The sequence below is a fragment of the Rhagoletis pomonella genome, unplaced genomic scaffold, assembly GCF_013731165.1.
Source record: "Rhagoletis pomonella isolate Grant_MI unplaced genomic scaffold, Rhpom_1.0 Rhpom_scaffold_00001, whole genome shotgun sequence".
In the NCBI taxonomy this organism is placed as follows: Eukaryota; Metazoa; Arthropoda; class Insecta; order Diptera; family Tephritidae; genus Rhagoletis; species Rhagoletis pomonella.
Genome location: NW_023458555.1, coordinates 29,035,254 through 29,050,978, shown reverse-complemented (window position 1 = coordinate 29,050,978; position 15,725 = coordinate 29,035,254).

Below are 15,725 nucleotides of genomic sequence, written 5' to 3'. Positions count from 1 at the left end.
AACACCACCAAATCCTGCGCACTCAATTTGTCATATGTACCTCAAATAGTGGTAAACGTCGATATAAATGAAATTATAATCAAATTAATTTCGATTGACTGAATGCAATAATATCAAGTCAATCATAATTTAATTAATATAATTTATTATACGTACTTCATATGATTTATGTTAGTGCAACATTTGAAGTGTGACAATTGAGTATGGCGGCTTATTAATAAAATTCCATAATAATAGTTGCTTCAAAAATAGAACGTTTTGTTGGACGCTTTAATTGCCTACATATACATATGTATTTAGTTTCGCCTGAGTGCTTGGCATAAAAGCGCTCATTTAATGCGTAGGACTTGATATCTGCTTTCTATGTTTTCTTGTTTTCTTCAATTAAAATCCACATTTCCTGGTACTTATTTGTTTGCATTTTTGTCAAAACTCTGAGCCAAATAACAGTGTTGGCTATTTCCTATCAAAGCAAACACTTGACTTTTCTAACATGTACATATGTAGTACATATTATGTACTTATATGCATACATATATTTATACATAGTATATGTATGTCTATTTGTGGATATTTGCTTTTACTATACCCAATTAATATTTCTAAAGTATACATACATATACATATATTTGCTCTGTGGTGGGTCATTAAGCAAGCAATTAATTTGTATTAATAAAACACAATTCAGAGTTTTGTCTGCGTTTGCCTTACAGAGTTTAACGAAATTTTGTAGACTAAAATAATTATTTGTTAACAAAATTTGGTAGATTATTTTTGTGGTTGACCGCAGTTTTGTTTACTTGGAAATATCAAGGAAGACCAAATCATATGATTGGTGTCTGTTTAGGGTGTCAAAGCTTTGCATACGCTAGACTTCTCATATGATGGCAATTCCGAATGGCTGAGGATTTGATTTTAAATTATTAAAAAAAAAAACTTTCGAACTTACTTACTTTCTCATTATCTAAAATATTGGAAACCAATAAGAATTTTTAAGTAATTTGGGTTTTTAATTTTTAAAAAAGTGTGAACCAATGATTCCAATGGCCCATAAAACAGAGTAGAGGGTGACGAAGCGGTGCCTCTTGAATCTAGATTGCCAGTTGATTTTCTGGCTCTATTTTCTGCACCAGTGCGAGCCTATAAGGTCATTTGTCGAGAACTTTACGCGAAATTGTCTATGTATATGAGGATAATAAACTTCTTCAGGTTGTCACCCTCTGGTCGTTGTCAGATGTCTAAAAAAGTGCCCTTTAGCTTAGTATGAGTCGTTTATTGTTAGTTAAAAATTTCAAGTAGACCAAATGAGAATCAACCCTGTGACAAACTTGGTACAATTGGGATTTGAAAAATAATTTTTGATATTATTTATGCATCTGCAAAGCTGATGGCTATTCTGGCTAAGTTAGTAAAAAGTCTTTCGTAAGACAAATGGAAGACAGATGGCAAGATAGTGTGAAAAACTTTTGCTATTCTAGCACAAAAGTCTTAGAAAAAAGCTCTTTCATTCACCACTCGTGGTGAAAAGCTATTTTGAGGAAATTACTTGTATGTCATTTACCTCGCGTCGCTCCAACAATCGCAATGGGAGAGTGAGCACATCACTGGCATGTTATTTGAGAGATCCGAGTTCGAGTCCTAGAGCAGCGGATTTTTGTTTCTTTTTTTAATATAATTCGTTTCGCGTTTTTGATTTAATTTTCTTTTACTTTTTAGATTGTATAGTCTTTAAAAGAATATATATATATTTTTTTAATTTAACTTATTTTTTTACTCTTATTTTATGCATTTTTTTCTATTTTAATTTAATTATTAGATATTTATTTACATTTGTTCTTCTTGAACATTTTTTTTCTTTTTTGTTTCAAGTTTCTTAAAATTTTTTGATTTTATCATTTATAGCAGAAAGATCTTTCTAATTTAATTTTTACAAACCTTTTTTATTTATTTTTTTCTTTCTAAATTTTATTTATTTTTCCTTTGTTAATTTCAATTACTTTTAATTTTTATATTTTGTTCTAAAAATGAAAAAAAAATATTTTTTTATTTTAATTAATTTTTAGGATCTTATTTTATTTATATGTCTTTTATTAATTTTTTTATCTTTAGATTTTGTTTTAATAAATAAATACATTTTTTTTGTTCTTTTTTGATGAAAAAAATTATTTTTTTAATTTCATTTAATTTTGTATTTATTTTTGCTTTATTTTCTTTTAATTATTATTATTTTTTAATTTTAATTGCTTTATTAGTCTTTACTGTTTTCAAAAGAAAATTTATAGATATTGTTAATTTAATTTAAATTTAAAAAAACTATTGTGAGAAGACAAACAGCATAAGGCTAAGACCTCCTCGCATATCTTTCAATAAGTCTTTCGAAAGACAGTAAAGAGCTTCCAAGATTGTTGCCGGAACTTTTGTCTTTCGAAAGACTGTGGTGAGTTGAAAGACAGTTGCCGGAATCGCCCTGTTAGGCGAAAGTACATCTAAATACGCTTTCATTGGCAACCCTTATACAATTGTACAGTAAGCATATATTCATGGAAAAAATAGGCAGTATTTTTTTAACAAATATATACATATGTATGTATTGAAAAAAGTCAAAAAAAGTTCGACACGATGTTATTTTTTATCCTGAGTACCGAATCTTTTGATCCCTGCGAACAGCCATGGGTGCAAATGGAGCAACGATCAAAGCATTCCATATTTAAATGGAAAGATTTTTGGAATGCGTATGGGTGATGCTGACAGGTTGGATCTCGAATAACCTTCTGAGCTTAGAATCAAGAAAAGTTTTCGCCGCTTAGTGTAAATTATCAATTAAGGATCGGTAGCATCTCGCGTTACTTCGAAATGCATGAAGAGTTTAATCAAGGAAGTAAACAAATAGATACATATATCACCAAATGAAATACTTAATATTCACAAAACCCATTAAAAAATATAAATACAAATAATTAATTTTTCTGGGATGATGTTTATTATTATAACTGATTTTTTCTAGATCTTGATGTTCTGGAGTCCTTGAAAAATAGACTTTTGTATACAAAGGGATTGTACCTGCTGAAAATACTTTGACACCGAGGCGGAGCATTTCCCGGATGACTATGAATTGTCTAACCTCTATGCTCAGCTACAAATATTGAAAAACATTTCAGCCGAGAAACTTTGATGCTGCGCTGAAATAGCCGACTAAATTCGAAAATCTTCTGCTACTACAGCAAGCCTTTAGATGACGTGTGTACACTAGTTAATTTGTTAATAACGGCTCTATCTTTAGCAAAGGTGCAAATTCGCTTCAAATAAATCAACATGAAGAAGTGCTCAGAAATATATGATGTACTATATGAAAATGATCGTCTTTCAGAGATCTAAACATTTGTACAATAAACCTAAGTTTTATAAGTTTTAAGTTTTTCATTAAATTTAAGAATTATTTTATGAGTTCTCTTTTTGCTCGTAAAATAATACTTACTTGCTGAGTATTATTTTTTCTTCAATAAATAACTCTTACGAAATTAGTTTTATTTTTCGTTCAGAAAAAAATGCATGCATTGTAAAAAACCTTCTGTGTCAATAATTTTTTAGTATTCAACTCTTTACTAATTCGTAAAACCGTAGACAAACAGCTACTTCTTTAGAAATGCAACCATATTTTTTTCTAAAGACTGTGAAGACTGATTTTCATTTTAGTATGTTGTAGTAGCTCTAAGCTAGATATGTATTTAGTGCTAAGTACATATAAATATTTCTATATATTAATACGCCGACATAAATTTTATCACCGTTCGTTTGGCGATTGTACGAATAATTGATAGCGATTAGACAAAAAAGTGAATTACATAAGAACTAGGGAACAATGTATTGAGTCAATAAAAATCGAAATAAATTCAGTCATTAAAAATTTAAATATCGAAAGTTTTCAAGTTACTGAAATTTATCGAATCATCTAAGTTTTTGGTTATCGAAATTTATCGACTTATCAATGTTTATTGAGTTATCCCGACGTATCAAATTATTCAAATTGATCAATGTTTATTAAGTTGTTTAAAGTTGTACACCAGAAAATTAGCTGTCGGAATTTGCGGATAGTTATCGAGCTATAAAATTTATGGGGTCATCAAAATTTTAAAAGATAATGAAATTTATCAAGTTAACAAAATTCATCGAGTTACAGTAATGCATATGGTTCTTTCAACTTATCGATAATTAATTTTATTTAATATTGATTTATTGATTTACTGAAATTTATCGTTTTATCAAGTCGAAGTTTCGGAATTTTCAAAATATATCGATTTATCGAAATTTCACGGTTATATAAGTTTATCGAGTTATCACTGCTTATCGAATCTTATCGTGTTACAAGAGCGTTAGTTAGTGCCAGTTATCGATATTTATCGAAATTTATAGAGTATCCAATGTTTATCGGGTTATCGTTTTATACCGAGATGTATATATATTTTTGAGTTATCGGAATTTATCGAGCCCTTGAAACTGACAGTTACTGAAATTTATCGAGAATAATCGAAATTATTTGAGTTAGCGCATTCCGTTGAGTTAAAGGATTTTAGTGTTTTTGAAATTTTCAAAATTTATCGACAAACTGGAATGTATTGGGTCAAATCGAAGTCCTGCCAATGTCTTTCAAAGACCTTCAAAGATATAAAAAATTGTGGTCACGTTTTAGTTCCAAAGCAGGAGATTTGGCGGTAAGTAATTTTGTGCTAAGCTAGAAAATCTCTCCAAGGGTCATAAACAACTAGAAAAAATGGTCGAATTTCGACAAAAGATGGCACGTCTAATAATAGTAATAGACAAGCGCTTACACATACGTTAGTGTTTGGCCGAGCTTCTCCTCCTGACACCTCTAGTACAAATATATTAGTACCCCACAAAAAATTTTCCTCGCTATGTCCTTGTAAGGTTCCTGTGGCTAAGTGACTTACTTTCTCATCTGTAAGTAATCTAATGATTTGCTTTCTCACTTTCCTATAATTTAAAATTTTTTAGGTCACCAAAAATAACAATCCCTAAAAAATACATATTTTCATAAACTAAACTCAATTTCCAATTGGGGAAAAGTATAATGAAAAAAGTTTTATTTCTCATAAGCTTTCTTTCATATCAAAAAAAATAAAAAATAAAAACCCTTACCAATTTAAGCTTTTCGATTTAGCAACAGCAATCCTTTACTACCAAAAACATACTTAGTTATTCCATTACCACAGGGATTACACTTTTCATTATAATCCAAAACGATCTACAGTCAAGGTCAGTCGAAATTACAAAATGTACTGTCGAAATTAATGTGCGCCCAAAAAATTGAACGCACAAGCACACATGCACGCACTTACATATTGGAGTATGTATGTATATGCTCAAAGTAATAAAGCACTCAATCTCTAAATTCATCTTTTTCACTGCACTTAATACGCCTGGCCATCTGTACTTATACGAGTATGTCCAATAAATCCAAGGCATTATGTACGTGTATGCACGTACATTAGACTGCATCACCAAAAAAAGTTGCGGTTTTTCCGCCAGGATTACAAAAATTTATTATATTTTAAGACGTCCTCCAAAATATTTCGGAAAAATATTAAGATTTAAGTGAGCTGGACCGATTTGAAAATACCTCCAAAAATGTAGTTTTTTATGAATAAAAATAGTTTCTTAAAGAACTTTTTGAAAAAAGTCCCCTCAGATGACAAAACACATTAAGCTTAAAAAATCTGCATAAAAATATTTAAAAATCTTGTAAACGGAATCGTAAGAATGAGATTTTTGATGCTGTTTTTTTACTTTTTTCAAAGATTGATTTACGAAAAACTATAATAACTGGGCCAAAACTATTCTGATTTAGACTTATGGGATCTCAGTTGAAAGGTATTTTCACACTGTTTTTATTTCTGTTCAAAAAAAAAGTCATTAATGTCCCAATATTTTTTTTTCAAATACCAACACATCTTAATTCAACTTTAAATGACGTTCCTTCATGCTACCTTTCTCTTTCATCCTTTGAATGAGTTTATTAGCAAAGAAATAAAAAGGTAGAGAAAATACCTTTCTAATGACACCTCCCAAGTCTAAATCGGAAGAGTTTAGGTTCAGTTATTCAAGTTTTTGTTATACCAATCTTTAAAAAAAGTTAAAAAGACAGCATCAAAAATCTCATCATTACGATTCCGTTCGAAATTTTTTTTAATTTTTTTAAAATATTTTTCTGCAAATTTTTTAAGCTCAAGCCGTTTTGTCATTTGAAGGGATTTTTTCAAAAAAATCTTTAAGAAACTATTTTTATTCATAAATAGCTCCATTTTTGGAGGTATTTTCAAATCGGTCCAGCTCACTTAAATCTTAATATTTTTTTCGAAATATTTTGGTGGACGTCTTAAAATATAATAGATTTTATAATTCCAATGGAAAAATAGTAGCGATTTTTTTTTGTATGGGGAGTGATGCAGTCTAACGTACATACATAGTTATGTAAGTTTGCACTTATGAGTGCTCACAAACTCATATCCATGTCACTGCGCTGACGGATGCCAAGCGCTATTATGGCAGCTAACAATTTAGTTGGGTGCGCTGTAAAGAAGGGGGCAGGGGGTGCTCGGCTAAGAGCGTTGGCAGGGGGAAGGTGTTGATGCATAAGGGACAAGTTCATAATACACAAGAATAGTTTCGTCATTTGATATGTGTTTGTGCATATGTATCTATGTATGTATGTAGTTTAAGCTTTAGTGCCAGCGCTTTGGTTTGGAAAATTCACTGGCAAAATTATTGCAGTGCAGCGTATTGGCAGCTGAATCGAGTGAATAGGGAAAATATGTAAAAGCTATAGAAGTATTTGTGCGCTTTTCACTTTAAATCGAATCAGAATCGAATATTTGTATATTTGTAAAGGAATAAAACAAGCAGAACAAAAAACAAAAAGTAGAACAAATTTATTTAGAAGCATTTGAGTTTGGGCGCCTGGAGTTCGAAGTTAACGTATTTACAGTATCGGTCATATCAATGGCACACCCATTTCATAGTGATATAGTTTGCCACTTACATATGTTTATTTTTAACAGACTTCCAAGAAAGGAGGAGGTTATCTGTTCGTCGGAATATATATATATATATTTTTTTTTTGATTTTGTTTTTTATACATTTTTTTTTATTTTTTTATTTAATTTTTATTTTTTTTATTTTTTTATTTAATTTATTTTATTTTTATTTTTTATGTACATATGTTACCGCATAACTTTGGAGCACGCCAACCGATTTCGATAACTCTTTTTGCATCGGAAAGGTAGTGTATCAGAGGTGGTCCTATACTAATCTGGTTTAGATCCGATCATAAGATCATGAAATATATATAAAATAAATTTAAACTGGCACATTATTACACTAAAATAGAATGCACTCTAAAACTATATTCTCAAAAAAAAAACATCTAACACTGCTGAGCAAAAAGTTTGAAATTTGGATACAATTTTTTGAATGTTTTTTGTTTAGATTTCTAAAATGTTTTAACTTAGGTTTTTGGAAAATTAACTGTATTTTAACTGAAAATTCTTAACAAGTAATCTTTAAGCAAAAAACAAAACCGACTTCAATTCTCATATAAAAATATATAAGTATTTTCAGTTAAAATACAGTTAGTTTTCCAAAAACCTAAGTTAAAACATTTTAGAAATATAAACAAAAAACATTCAAAAAATTGTATCCAAATTTCAAACTTTTTTCTCAGCAGTGTTAAATGTTTTTTTTGAGAATATAGTTTTAGAGCGCATTCTATTTTAGTGTAATAATGTGCCAGTTTAAATTTATTTTACGATTTATTTTTATATGAAAAAAATTCGTAACACCATTGACAAAAAAAAATTTTTTTTTTTAATTTACTGTAATTTGTGGGCGCTTGAATCTTGCTTATTATTGCACTTAAATTAAATGTGCTATAAAATTGTATGCTCAAAAGAATTCTAACACTTCTGAGAAAAAGTTTGAAATTTTGGTGAAAATTTTTTGGATTTTTTTGGGGTTTTTAAATAGTTTTAAATTTTTGTTTATAATGGTTTTGCTAGAGAATGAACTGAATTTGAATTTAAAATTCTAAAAACTAAAAATGTAAATAAACATAAGTGGCAAAAGACATAACTTTGAAATAGTAGCGCTATCGATATGACCAACACTGTTTATATACATACATACAATGTACATGGTCTGCGAATTCAATCATTCGACGTCTTCTCCTGCTCCTTGCTTCGGTAAATTTTATTGGAAATGCTGCATATATACACATGTGCATATACATATATGGCATACACCGCTATCTACAGCATAATATTTCATTGCTCATCCTATTTTGACTTTCTACATAAAAGACACTCCCACATACTCTCACTTCCTCACTCTCCTACTTTCCCACACCCGTCGTTCGCTAACAAACGAGAAGAAAAAAACAATCATTCAAACTGACAGGAATCTGTGTTCATGCGCTCCAATGTTTGCTCATTGTACTACTTGTACTTGTACTCCATAAATGTGGATCAATATGATGTACGATTTTCCAACTACACAAACACATGCATACGAGTACAAGAGCACATGGTTTGTGCTCATATGTGTGCTTGGCACATTTCATTGCACAAATAGCAGCGACAAATCTTATTGAAACTGACATTGGATTGGATTTTTTTCCATCGAAATACGAAATGCGCTCGCAAGGATTTTGATGAATTTCTCGCACTTTTTTGGTGGTACATATGCAACTCATTACTGTGAAAACAAGCAAACCCTAAATGTAAAATGAATTAAAAAGTACTCTAGATAAGAAATGTGATACCGAAATTAAAGAGAAAAAAAACTGCTAAGCGACATCAATTCTTACACTGATGGCAAACTTTGTTCAATAGAATTTCGAATCATTGACCCGAATCCGACATTTAGGTGCCGCCAGTCGGATTGGGATAGGTTTACTTTACGTTCCTTACTTTACCTTTCTTCGGATGTAGTTTAGGTAAAGGGTATATGCATGAGGTCTTTATATACTACATATTTACTTTCACTCGGTAGAATATGAATTGCTACATCGTTAATATACACTATGGGTGGTAGAGGGAGACAAATACCTATATACGTTACGGAAAGAACACCTGCAAATTTCCAATTTCGCTTATGGTGTGAGCAAGCTTTGGTCGATCGTAAGGTCGCTGTCCAACCCATGAGCTAACTTACCTGAAAAATCACGGGCACAGCCAAGCGCTGAGCGACTAGAAGGCTACACAAACCGTCAAAGAACCGTGCTCCGCTTGTTTTCTACATCAGCGAAGTTCAGATTCCCATACGGAAGGAAAAAGCCTCCAAAGTCATTGGCTTCGACGAAATATAAATGCTGAAGTGGAAAAAAATGGGAGCAGCGAGAGTAGGCTACCTAATAAAGGTCGTCAACTTGTCCCACTGCCTAAGCCGGGGAATCCTGCCTACAAAGTGACTCTCATAACTCGACAACATTTCTCTTCCACGTAACAATGACCTACAGGTCCTATTACCCCTGCACTACACGTACCACCTCTTCACAGCGAAGTATCGGAAAACACACTCACTGCTGCCAAAGTCCATTTTCTTTTATGGCGCTTTTTGAAATTTTCAGTTCGCCTTCAACGAGAGCCCATTTGCTCTCATTCGGCATTAGTTTGAGACAGTTTGGTAGATTGGCTTCTTCCCTGAAAATAAAATTTCGTAAAAGTGCTACGAAAATCTTTCGTAGTGTTGCTTTTTGTACAATGTACGAAACTTTCGTTCATAATATGAACACATTTTTCACAACAAGATTTTACGAACCATTCTTAAATATAACGAAAGGACTTTCATAAGGCATTTTTTCAGTGAACAAATCTCTGTACGAATAATTTTATATATTGTAGGAAGGCATTCGCAATATTTACGTATGGTTTTAAATTTACGAAATCTACAATTCTGTATTCATACAATTTAGTTAGTACTTTCGTATAAAGTACTAATGCAGAAACATGTTTTTTAAATTCGTACAACATACGAATATTTTCGTACAATATACTTAATTATCATTAGTTTAATATTTGATAATATTTTTTGTATCGCGTGTCATTGCGGAATTAATTGTTGGCTGCTGTGAAACGTATAATATAATTTTAAACGTTTTAAAAAGGGATTTTCTGGATAAAAAACAATACAAAATTCAATATTAAAGCTGTGGGTATACTATGCTTTTAAGCATACAATGTTTTTAACATCGCCTACGCTGCACCTTGCGCTGCAATGTGTGACTTGATAAATAGGCAGTTTCCTCAGTTACCTATCAACGGCAAGCCTAAGCCAGGAGCACTACTTAATGAAATTAAAAGTAAGTACATGTATGACTTTTCACTGAAACTTGCTTTTCAGATGCCTTATAATTTTCCTTTGATTTATAGTCGTCAAGGAAACAAACATCGATGAAGCTGCGAATCTGTCAAGTGCCTCTACATAAAAATATTATAATGCTTAGGAAAGTAAAACCAGTATTTTTTATATTCTTTCATATTTTATATCTTATTATATTTAGTTTTGTTGAGTCTCATAGTTTAACACTTTGCATCAATATACTTTATTGAATGAAGCCTAAGCAATAAAAAAATATGTAGTATAGAACCTATTCGTATGCATATAAATAAAAGACTTAAGTTTTATTATAGGTAAAATAACCTTTTTTATTAATTTTAAACTACAGTGTAGTCAGAAAATTCTTCTTCTTCTTAGAACGTATGATTGCTTTTATTATTAACACTATAAAAAACATGACTAAAATTATAGCACAACACTTTCATAATATTTTAATCATTAATGTTAAGCGTTTTTGCAAAACGATAAAAACAAAATAAAAGTGTTGTGTTATAATTCGTAATATGTTTTTTACAGTGTGGAGAATGAAAGAAAAATCGCACATTCTACGAAACAAGCGCAGATTTTACGAAGGTAATTTCGTTAAATATATGAATTTTTTCTGTACATTTTACAAAAATTTCGTAAAAAAGTAAAGAAATAGTACGAATTTTTTTTAGTAAACAGTACGAAATTCGTTAGTAAATAGTACGAAATTCTTTAGTAAATAGTACTAAATTCTTTAGTAAATAGTACGAATACATTCGTAAAATGTACTAAAAATCGGATGCCTCATATTTTCGTAGTATGTACGAAAACGGTTTTGTACAATCAACGAAAACTTTCGTGGCTCAAAATGACGAAAAATTTGTATGATTTACGCAAGTTTTCGTTATATTTACGCAGATTTTATTTTCAGTGTTTGAAAACCGGATTTACGTTATTTTTTAAAGCCACTCCAAGTTTGATGTGCCGTAGTAATATGAAGCGAGGTCAAGCAGCAACAAAGTGGATACTTCATCTAAGCGCAAGAATGGCAGTTATCTCCTCTGCAAGCATTGCTTCACTGTTGATTCTCCCCGATGTCACAAAATAGCTGCCAAACAAGGGTTACCTTGGAATTTTTTGCTCTCAGTTTTCTCCTGAAATTGCTATAAAACGGTTGTGTAAAATTCTTGTTCTAGCCAGCTATAAAAGCTCCCTTGACCTTCCGCGGTCAACAACCGGTCAGAAGTTGGGGTTTTTGCCCATTGCTCGCTGAGCCGACTGCGAGCCCATCTGTCCAGGAGCAGGCCACAGGTTGCAAATGGAACTCCTATGCCCTCCCTGTCCGAGGGGATGGCCTCGTGGGTCCCTTGCCAAGCCAGTTCAGCCCTGCAATTTCCAGTGATATCACTGTGCCCTGGGACCCAAATCAGCTTGATTTAGAAGTACTCCGAGGTGGTTGAAAGAGAGGTAAGGTATTCTTAAACCAGTTTTGAACGTTCCATTAGCACACACACGGTGGCCTTATTTCCACCTGGTTATCAGAGTAGATATTTACCATACTAGTCGACAATACATTGGTGCCTAGACAATCGGATACCTCCTTTATAGCGGCCACCTCGACCAGAAAGACGCTGCAGAGATCCGGCAGTCTAAATATATAATCAACTGAGGGTTCATGACAGTAGGCCCTCCTCCAACTCTCCCGTCCAGCTTCGATCAGTACGTGAATCTCTGTACCTCTACTTCAGGTACTACCATTCTCCCATTCGTTCCTTGGAGCGATGTGCGTGGAGAGGGATTCTTTTGAGTCAGCATAGGAAGGCTTCGGTGCATTTATTCCGGAAGGAAATGCAAGTTTATAGAATTCTCGAGTACCCGTACGCTCGGTTGAAAGATAATCCAGAGCTTTTAAGCCTAATGGCTGAGAGAAAAGCCGCTACTTCGCCCGCTGTGTTGACAGGTGTGACATTGGTCATAGCACTAGAGGAGAAGTGGTCCGGAGCGATGACCTCATATAACATTATTGGCTTGATAATGGTTTTAAATAGCCAGTTTTTGGAAAGAGGTTCTATCTCTTCGCCATGACATTTTTGCAGAAGTTAAGGAAGACCGATGCCTGTTTTTTCGCGCCTAAATATTTGGCTTCCATGACAACTTTCCATCCAGGATCACGCCGTACTACTTGACCCTTTCAGGGAGAACAAGTGAAGCACCCCTATTGAGGGAAGCTGGGAGTGAGGCACTTTATAACTCCTGGTGTTCATTGTTTTTACTACCCTCGCTAACCTAGGCTTTTTATTGTAGTCATTGCTTCCGCTGTACCGGTTCCTGGGCAAGACATTTATTATTATTATTTTATATTATCTTTCCCCGGCATCTTTTTCAGCTATAATGACGTTGTGTGGCCTTACTTGAAGATGGCTATAAGTACTGTTCGCGATCAGTCGGGGATACAGAAACGTAACTCTTCTCCGCACAGTCAGCATTGTAGCCTTTTTATTATGTTCCTAACGAAGATCAAGATAATTTTAATGTGACCTAATCTATAGATATTTCTGCCTTTAGTTGTGAACAACTAACAGATTCGTAGTCAATAAATATATGCAGCCTGTTGTTGAGAGTTCTGACCTGAAATGGCAGTCTCTCCTCTAAACCGGTATCAAGCGCATCAAAGCAAAAACAAACATTCCACAGCAAGTGGCAACGAGGAAACACTTGGCCTAAATAAGTATGCTCGCCGTGCTTTGCCTTGGGCATTCGAACAGACGACAAGGAATATAAGTATGTACATACTTCTCGAACTCGAAAGGATATCGATTATTGCCAATTTCACTGCTCCTTTATAAACAAAAAGACTACACTTCTCACAACTGTACTATAGGATGCGCTCATTAGTTAGTTCCATTTGAAACTGTCGAAGTTTCTTTGCGTAACTAGAGGTCTGCTTCTCAGGGCAATCACCTTTTAACTTCACAGTTCAAGTGTAACTGTTTCTGCTGCCTTAGACAGTTATACCAAATTCATAAGCTAACTTAATAACCAAACATATTCACCAATACTTTAGTTCTAAAATTGTAATCAAAAGCAAAATTGATTACTATATAACGAATATGAATTTCAGCCAAGCTTCATATTTCAGTTGCTATTGGCAATAATTTAGAATTTTAATTTCTTTGTTGCATTTCTACCGTCGAACTATAAAGCAAGAACAGTCAAACACTTGAAGAAAGTCAACTACAGCACATTCAACCATTTTGCTAAAAAGTCAGTGCTAATTTATTGCTTCCTGTGAGTACGACTATGTATATACATGCATATGTATGTAAGTACACACAAGCGACCTCTCCGATTTCTCAATAAATAACACGAGCGCGAATCATGCAGCAAATAGTAAATAAGTGTGAATTATGTAGTTTTAAGTGTTTTTTGGCGATTCGTTGCAGCTAAAGAAGCAACACTAAAGGCAATAGTGAATGCAATGGCTAAACAATGAACCCAACAATCGTTGCAATTTCATGCTTAATGGCTATTCATTTTGTTGTTGTTGTTGTTGTTGTTGTTGTTCGGGATAATACACATCGTTGTTATTGGTATTCATTTCGCGTGCTTGCATTCAAAATTGTTGCCAATTTCAGTGGCATCATAAGTTCAACTAATCGCTTTATTATGTAGTATGCGCAAATGGCGGTTAGAGTGAGTCCGTGGCTGGTGGTTGGTCTGGGCGTATGAGTACTCACTAAAATTGCCTGGTCGTGAAATGCGTTTGCAAGGAGCAAGTTTAGGAAATGAATTAAGCACTTATGACGACAAGTGTGGAATGTGTGATACGCTAGACTTTCGGTAAAGACTTCAAATTTTTTTAGGGTTTCGATATTTGTAGTAGTTATAGAAAAAAGATAACAGGATAATGAGAGCCAGAAGTATATTTGTTGCTCTTTCACGCCGAACGTGCTGTACGTATTTAAATGAAATGGCAAACGGTTAGGTTATAACCTACTTTAACATATAAAATATTTTCAGAAGAGAGTTGCTACCTTTTCCAAATGGTAAAGTCAATAAATTATTAAGGAAAATAAGATAATAAACAATGTGGCTGCCATGAAATTAAAGAAAATACGTATTTAAATGAAATGGCAAACGATTAGGTTATAACTTAGATTAACATATAAAATATTTACAGAAGAGAGTTGCCACCTATTCCGAATGGTAAAATCAATTAATTATTAAGCAAAATAAAATAATAAACCATGTGGGTGTCGAGCAAAATGAGTTAATAAACGATTCATTGCGAAAATATTTTTTAAGAGGTTGCCACCTGTAAAAAAATTTAATAGAAAAGTAGTAATTAATAAGTGAAATTAACTGCTTTAAAATGGGTGTCTAACTAGAGAGGTTTAAGAAAGCTTTAATTAGGTAATAATGTGACTATGGTTGCCACCTTTAAAAAATACAAAAAGTTTAATTAACAATTTAAACGAAATATTGTTATGGGGATAACAGATGATAAAGGTTTAAGAGAGCTTTATTTCGTAAATATGTTTCAATAGGGAAATATTTGCAAATTCCATAAAAAAATTAATTAAAAATATAAACACAAGAAGGCTCTATATCTTTCTTCATATTTTTATATGTAGAAGGTTTTCACATGTTTTTATAAATACAAAATGAATTTAGTTTATAAGTTACACTAAATATTGTACTATGGGGATCAAACGAAATATGTCTAGTAAGCTTTATTTCCAAAATATTTTTAAATAGGGTCACCGCCTGTTTAGAAATTCAAAGTCAGTGCAGTTGACAAGTTAAATGTAATACCTTATTAAAAGTATCAAATAAGAGAGGTATAATTAAGCTTAATTCTAAAAATATTTTGAAGAAAAAAGTTTGAGTATGAGGTATTCACAAAATATTTTTTTTTTTTAAAGTTCCAATTCCATTTAATGAGGTACTAAATTAAATATTGCAGAATGCGTGTCAAACAAAATAAGTTAAAGAAACCTTTTGCTCCAATATATTTTTGAGGAACGTTGCCACCTGCGTTGAAAGTAAAATTTCACTTAACTAAGCTGTAAACTAAAATTTTACTTTGAGGTGTCTTACATATTTAGAAGAAAGAAAGGGCTTCAAAATGATCAACACAATTTAAAGGCATTCGGTGCAACAGATAGAGGTGCACTTGTACCATTTGTTAGCATAAACTTAAGACGTAGATATATTACGCGAACGGTACCGTGGGAAAACTGTTTTTTTTTTATATTTATTTCATTTATATCCAAAGCAGAAATATCCTAATCTGTGCTATCTTTATTGGCGCCATGTGTATCCTGCTGGTATTTATCTATTTACATTTT